Source organism: Pinus tabuliformis, chromosome 3_2, assembly GCF_031772625.1.
Source record: "Pinus tabuliformis cultivar Carrire ecotype Pingquan chromosome 3_2, CPIR1, whole genome shotgun sequence".
Classification (NCBI taxonomy): Eukaryota; Viridiplantae; Streptophyta; class Pinopsida; order Pinales; family Pinaceae; genus Pinus; species Pinus tabuliformis.
The window spans coordinates 746,668,728-746,676,790 of NC_142302.1; the positions used below are offsets into that span (position 1 = coordinate 746,668,728).

An 8,063-nucleotide genomic window follows, 5' to 3' on the forward strand; every position below is an offset into this window, starting at 1 on the left:
TTTCTTGGTAGAGACAATGTAGTTTTGGATGTGTAGTGCTACTATTGTGTATGTTTTGTGCATATTATATCTTTAGTGATTGTACCTATGGTGTTGAGTGCTTGTTGTATATATGGTGTTATGTGCATATTGCATATGCAGTGCTGGGTATAGTTGGACCTATGTACATGTTGGATATGTGGTGTTGTGTACATATTGTACTGTGCACATGGTGTTATGTACATGTTTTATATGCAATGATATGTACATGTGGTTCTATATACATATAGTGTTGTGTGTATGATTGTACATGTGGTGATGTGTACATGTTGTACATGTGGTGTTGTGTGCAATTGGTGTTGTGTACATGTGGTATTGTGTACACATTGTACATGTGGTGTGATGTACATGTGGCGTTGTGTACATGTTGTGCAGGTGGCTCCATGTACATGTGATGTTGTTTACACATTGTGTAGGTGGTGTTGTGTATAGGTGGTACTATGTACATGTTGTACATGTGGTACTAGTGTACATGTTGTATTATGTGCATGTCATACATGTTGTGTTGTGTACATGAGATACTACATATGTGCATTGCATAGTCATGACATTGTGAACTATGTATTTGTTGTTTTCTACTATGTGTACATATGTGTATTTTGTTGTACACTAAATATAGGAGTATGTATTGTGTCATGTTGTACATCAGGTGTAGGTGTATGCATTGTGTGATGTCGTATGTTGTGTGGATGTATGTGTGTGATGTACATTGTTTATGTGTACATGATTGAAGAGAAGCAAAGGCACTGGGTTCCTGCAGGGGGTGGCAACTAATATAGTGTGTGTACAAAAGGAACAAAGGAAGCAGTAAGGACCAATGAAGGATAAGTATTAGTATTTTATTTCAGTTTTATTATATATATGACCTATGATTCTGATTTATGATGGTTATATGTGATCTATGATTTTGGTTTATGATGATTACATGTGATTCATGATTTTTATTTATGATGGTTGTGTTTTGAGCTAACCTAATGTGATATGTTTATACATAATTATTTGATCAAAGTCGATGCTAGTTTGATTTGTTGTTACAGAAAGTAAATAAGATTGCAAGTGTACCTTTTTGATGAGCTACCAATGAGATATGATGTGAATTTATTTCAATTTATTTTAAATCTAATAGCAATTATGTGCTTGGTGCTGGAAAGCATGGGAAATGCCCAGGTTGGGTGGTTGAAATCAATTGCAAGAATTAGCAAAAACATTGAAATAAATTGGAACAGGTAAGTGTATGTTGGTAAAGCACTTCAGGAGCAGGGCCATTGTGGGACATTGGTACCCAATAGTGTCCATTTATTTCCATGAGCGTGTTATGACTAGTGTGATGGTTTTGAGGCATGTATATTCCTTGGTTGTTGACCTTCTGATGCGAGGAAGCCTTGCCAAGGGATGGATCATCCAGGATAGGGGATGATGGGGAACTTGGAAGGTGAGTGACAACATGGAAGGGGTGATCAGATTACACGAGGGACTGTGTAGCAGAGAAGGGAAGGCTAGGGATGGATTTTTTTTTATCATTAGAATTCCCAAATGAAATTAGATGCACATTGGGAGTGTGACCTAGAACAAAGAGCCAGTAAATGTACGCTAAGAAGACAAGTTGCATAGGATTGCAGTGTTGGACATTGGATGCAACTTTGACTTTCACAGTTGATTATGGACTTCCTGAGAAGGAGGTGAACCTTAGAATTACTTTTTTGGGTGGAGGTGTAAGCCTCTGGATTCCCTTGTTTTTGATGTAGGCATCATATCCTTTTATTTGTTGGTTTAGAAAATGTGCATATGTATATATGTGGTTATTGTAAATATCATAATAAACTATGTTGTAAATCTCTAGTAAACTGTATGTTTGTCATGTTTCAATAGTGGTCATTGTAAATACTGCAACGAGGTATGTTATAAAGCTCCATGGGTAGTATGTTATTTTTTTCAGTGGTCTTGTTGGTTATAGGTTTCACTGAACACTGAGGACAGTGTTCCACCAAGGGGGAGGGTTTTGTAACAGCCTTGGTTAAAATTTCATATAAAAAAATATAAGACCAAGGTCATGGGACACGTATTCCAAGATGAGTGTTGGGAAATACGTCCTAGTGTGGGTGTTCATTGGTTTATTATGGCTAAGGAAATTGGCAAAGGCAACGACAAAGGCTTTCGAAAGGAAAAATGGCATTTTTGGCACATTTATTTATGAAAATAATGGAAACTAGGAGAAAATGAAGGTGAAAGGTCACATATTGGATGCTAGGAGGAAAATGAAGGAAAATAATGGAAATTAAAGAAAATAGAGGCCTCATTAATAAAAAGGCTTCTGAGGATCAGTTGGCAAGCTTTTTCTTAGGCTAGGTCAGTGTTACCTTTTTCTAGTTCAGTTTTGGAGCTATCTCATTATTCTCTCTCTCTCTCACTCTTGGACGCTTAGAGTTTTCTTGGAGCACTTTGGCATTGGATCAAGAAATGAATAGGAGGAAAGAGGAAGGAAGTAGCAAGCAAGGAAGAGCATGATCAATCAACTGCAAGAGGATTCTTTACAAGTATCGATTTGCATGTGTGGTTTCCTTGCTAGATTTGACATGCATAGTATTGCATGTGGTTCTTTGCTATTATGGAATGGATTTTGTCAGGTGTGATAGTGTTTTCAGCATAACCTTTCCATTTTTGGATAGCCATGGATTGATGGGGTTCTCATGTTTTGGTTGATTTGGATTGTTGGATGGATTCAAATCTGAGTGAGGTTGATCTCCAAAAGACAGAACACATGGCATAGTGATCCATCAATCGAATTGTGGATTGCGGTAAAGCCTGAGATATTTGGAGACAGGAAAATTCCTCACGATGTAGGTGGATAAATATAGTGGCATCCATGATTGTTTTTGCCTAGTTATCTGGTGGAGGTCATGGTAAAGCCTGTTATTATGTGTTTATTCCGTTGGCCTAGTGATCTGAGGTGGATTGCGATAAAGCCTGGTTCCTATTGATTAGGGTGATGTGGTTTAGCCTCGGGATGCTCTGGTTGGTTCTTTTGATTTTAATCCCACCTTCATGCTTGGAATATGGCACGAGGGTGATTGGATGAAGAGAGACTTGGCTTAGCCAATCTATGGTCGGGTGGAACGTGGTAGTCCCATACCGGGTTGGATTTTCCATCATTAATATGAGGTTATTTCTCCTTGTTATTTCCTAAGTATTAAACTAGTTTATATGTGGATTCTATGGCTGATGTACCCTTGATATTCCTATTTTTATTATGCTAGTTATAATCATGTATTATGACAATGGTGATGTATGGATTTCCTCATGTTTTGATTTGTAGGTGAATGAAAAATGTATTTATGACCTAATAGATGATAATGCAGCTAATGATATAAGGGAACAATGCTTCTTAGTTATTCTCAAATAAGTATGAGACCCCTATGCTTAGTTATTCTATTAAGACATGTAGCTTTCATGTTTGTGACATGTCTGACGAAATGCTTGTCATGGCTAGTAGGGGTCTAGTCTAGTCCTTGCTGATGTTTTTGCAAATGTTCCGCTATGAAATTTCATTTTTGAATGTTGGACACCTAATCGTCTATGGGTTAATGTGGAAGCTGAATAGCCAAAAGGAAGTCCAAGAGACCTTGAGATGTGGAACCCAACAATCAAACCATGTACTATAAATGTATATCAGTTGTTAATAAAAAATGTACTCTCATGTTTTATCTTTCATATTCCTTTACTGCCCATGTGTGTTTAACATGGTATCAGAGCGGGTACCTTCCTAACCTGCTCAATCTCATATTTGAGCCACCTATTTTGTGGCCTCTCTATGCATATTTGGAAGAGTGTTTCTGAGCAAGCGAGCATCTTGAACTGAGTTTTGTGATTTCTCTAGTTGACTAGTCAATAACATAATTCTCACATTGTGTGCATACAATGTTGAACGTTGCACTATTTGAATGCTGCACTGTCCTATTGATCTGACATTCTGGATGCTTTTTCATCTATTTTTGAGTTGGGCTCTCTCCATACAATCTGCCTGCAAAAATGTTACATTTACCTGAGAGCAAATCCTGACAGCTATTAATCCTTCACCTGTCATTACACCTTATTATAGCCTGATATAACGTTCCTATGTGCCATCCATGGCAAGTGTAAATGGCTCTACGCCATCCCTGTTAGTACGCAAAAACTTCAACCTACGGCCTGTCAAAGTCTGCGTACTTGTGTCAATGGCCTGAAGCCTGCTCCATACAATATCATATGAATTTTAAAATTTGTGCCCTCTGTCATATGCGTTTTAAAATATGTTGTTGTTCCCACCATCCACGTCAATTTTATTTCCAAGCACAACAAATGAAAATTCTCCGGATCATAAGGGCTTGCCTGAATTAGAAATTCATCGCGCCAATTATTTAGGTTATCAAGTGATTTCAGCACATTAACATTGTAAACAAGAACGCAACATTCGACACCATGGTAGAAGGCAACACCAAGGCTCTGAAATCTTTCCTGGCCAATGGTATTGGTAACTGTGAAGTTCAAAAGTTTCTTTAATTTGATGTTGCATTACGATGGCTTTTTCTGAATGCATATCTTAAAATGTGTGATGATATAAAATGCCAGTGTTACTTTCCACAATAGCTCTTACGGTTCATCAAAACGCCACTTTTGGTTATCATTGATGGATATGATCCATTCCAGATTAGATTCATTTTGATACCTACTTCAACAGATCCGAATACTGATTAGTACGCCTGGTGGGATCTCATATCTGTAATGTGAAAAATCTATCCTCAAATTGAACTTCTCTTTTTGGGCTGCAATCTTTAATGGTCTAGTCACTCTATTTATGGAGGAAGCGAACAAGTAATGGTATCAATCTATATTATGTTGCATCATAATTGTTCATTCCCTTGCAACAATTTGAAAAGAATGCACTCCAGAATGTCTTGGTCTCTATGCCACTGCAGGGGACTGAAAATATAGGGGAACCATTTGCTAGCCTTCGTTGCCTCTCTTCACTGTATTGCTCCATTAAATGTTATCAACGTTCCATTGCTAGACCTTCATTGTCAAACCTCTGGATGCTCTCTCCACGCTGCTCCCAACAATACGCATTGGTAATATGTAGACTTTGGTAATACATAGAACTCCCCATATGTAACCCAGTTGGTTTGCCCTAGTACACAAACAGTAGGGTATTAGCATAGAAGGGTTATAAATAGCACAATCATTACCAAAGTTGTTTTCATGATCTTTTCCCTGTGAACCAACTTCTACCCCATTTGGAGCTTTAGATTGTTGCCCTCATACCTACCTCTTCTTGGAAGGTGGCTTTGGTACTTGGGGAATACTTCCATCCACATCCTAGGAGTTTTTCTTTGACCTTATTCCCTTTTTAGGTTCCCTTGTAACTATCTCGTTACTGGCCTTTGGAGTTGCCTCACAACATTCCAAGATAGGTCCTAATTCAAAAGTTCCAGTTGTCAAGGCAAGAAATTCATTATCTCCTATTGCATATGTACAATCATGTTGAATACTGATCGTTTGAAATATTCTTGGATCCCTACTACATGCACCTATTTGAGTTAAATGGGGAGAAGCAGCCATTTGTGCTAATTGAGCTTTGTAAGCCTGCCATCCACGATTTCTTTCATCCCTCGCATTCTCTAGAGCTACAAATGCAGCATCTCGTTCCATTATCACTTCATCTCTCTGAGCAAAAGTAGCATCTCTTTGTGCGTAAGCTGCTTCCTTCTCTGCAAGAGAAATCTTCTTTTCTGCAATTGCCTTATCTCTCTCATGAATAACTGCATCTCTTTCAGTTTTAGCAAATATCAGTCTTAGCATTGCATAATCTTTAAGACACTTTTCATCCAAAGGTTCATCATTCAAGGCAGGGTGCACCCCTTTTCTATCCTCATCATCCATCTACATGAGACGATGAAGAAAAAGACGCTCAGTCGCTAAGAAAAAAAATGATGTGAGCCTTGTATTAACCAGCTCAAGCTGTCTGCTGTGGGGAGTCAATGTATTACAAACGCATGTGACAGAGAGAAAGAAAAGGAGACAAGGTTGGTTCTTCTGAGGTAGTTTTGCTAGCAAAGCTTAACATTCGGCCATTTTCCTATGGATTGATTGTGCAGTCTGTATATGACAATGGATTGGTATTTGATCCTGAATTTCTTGATCTCACAGAGGATGATTTAATAAAGAAACTTACCACTGGTATTTCTACTGTGACAGCTCTTTCTAGTATCTGAAGGATCTAAGAAAATTTGCAGTTGCTGCTACCCCAAGTTGTGTCATTGTATTTAAAACTCATTATAGTTTTTGTCTACATATATATACATTGATTCCTTATTACTTCAACTGCTACATAAGATTTTGGTGGGCTGAATAAAGGCAATGATTGTTTTGACAAATAAAAGTAGTCTTTTGTGGAGAAAAGTTTAGTCGGTTGTATTGTGAGAACATAGTGTTGGTCATGAGTAAACTCTTATTTTTATGTACTGGATTATAATTGATGCTTGCTAGCTACACACTGGTCATTTGCTACACATTTATAAAGGATATTGTTATGTACTGTGAGTGGGTATTACTTTTCTTCATTGAGTAGTAGTTGTGATCAGTTTTTAAGGTGTGATTCTGACATTGAAAAAAAAATAGCCAGAATCAATGAAGTACTAGAGTTCCTCAAAACTCTGATATTGTCTACTACTCAAGATACATTAAAAGTTAGCAAAGTTTCTCTCATAGACATTTTGGTCTGTCTACGAAATGCACAAGAAAAAATTGATTTTTTGCAGCTGGAATCTCAGCTACAACAAGAAGAATTAAAACAGAGGAGTCATTCTGAACCTATTTCTATTCAGAAGATTGAAACAGACTCCCATAAAGCAGCAGTTGTACATGCAAAAGTTTAGTTTTCACTTCCCAAGCCCATCATCAGACCTTGGGAAGAGCTTTTCCATAACAAGCACAGAACTGGTCTTGGATATGACAAGGACTTGTCCTTTCATATTCCAAACTACTCCAAACCAATCCAATTTCAAAGTGTTGGATTCATTCATGACAATTCACCTGCTCCTCATGACAGTTCACCTCCAGCTATTCCAGATTCTGCCCCTCTTCCACAGCAACAACAACAAATTGTGAAATGCCAACACTGTGACCGAGTTGGCCATCTTAAAGATCATTGTTTTGATCTTCATCCATGTAAGCACTGTCATAAAACCAATCATTCCTCAAATAGATGCTTCAAAAACAAGTCTCCTGCAAGAACAAAGATTCATCTAGGATGGATCACTTCTTGGCAATGGGCATCAATAGCTAAGAAGATACTTCAATCACATGTCAGAACCTGTTCCAGAGTATTGAACAGTCTTGCAGTTGAGATTTCTCCATCATCTCACCTTGTATTTGATAGGGGGGGGAATGATGGTCATCTACAAGCTTCAAAGTCACATGAAGCGAGCTTGAGCCAAAACCTGCCACGCCAGTTTCAGAGTTGTAGCCAGAGACAAAGATACCCCTGAGCATGCCTTCAGTTGGTAATACCTCTTCAAAGAATTTGGGACACTTCCTCTAGCATAAGACTTCAGCTTCTTGCCATTTTCGAAAGAGTTCCAGGAATAGAATTGGGGACACTTCCTCTAGCAGAAGACTTCATCGTCATGCTAGTTTTGGAAGAGTTCCAGGAATTGCATTGAACATTCCAGAGTTGTTGGTCATCCTTAAACCATCACAGCTTGAGACTTCCCTTTTCAGGTTGAAGTTCTCCCTTTTATGCGGGGTGAGAACTCCCTTTCATGGTTGAAGGTTTCCCTCTACAAAACAATAGGAGCACTTCCTCTAGCAGAAGACTTCAGCTTCTTGCTAGTTTTGGAAGAGTTATAGGAATTGCACTAAGCATTCCAGTGTTGGTGGTCATCCTTAAACCACTACCCTTTATACCAACATTTCAGAGAGCACATTCAGCCTAGTGCTGCCATGCATTTTTGCACATTTTGTATTACATCTCTCTTCTTGGACTCGTACAT

The 8,063-nt window shown here is 38.3% G+C and overlaps 1 pseudogene; it reads right to left on the reverse strand.

Moving 5' to 3' along the window:
• Nucleotides 1-5,079: 5,079 nt before the first annotated feature.
• On the reverse strand, nt 5,080-5,981 carry LOC149182744 (uncharacterized; annotated as a pseudogene).
• Nucleotides 5,982-8,063: the final 2,082 nt, after the last annotated feature.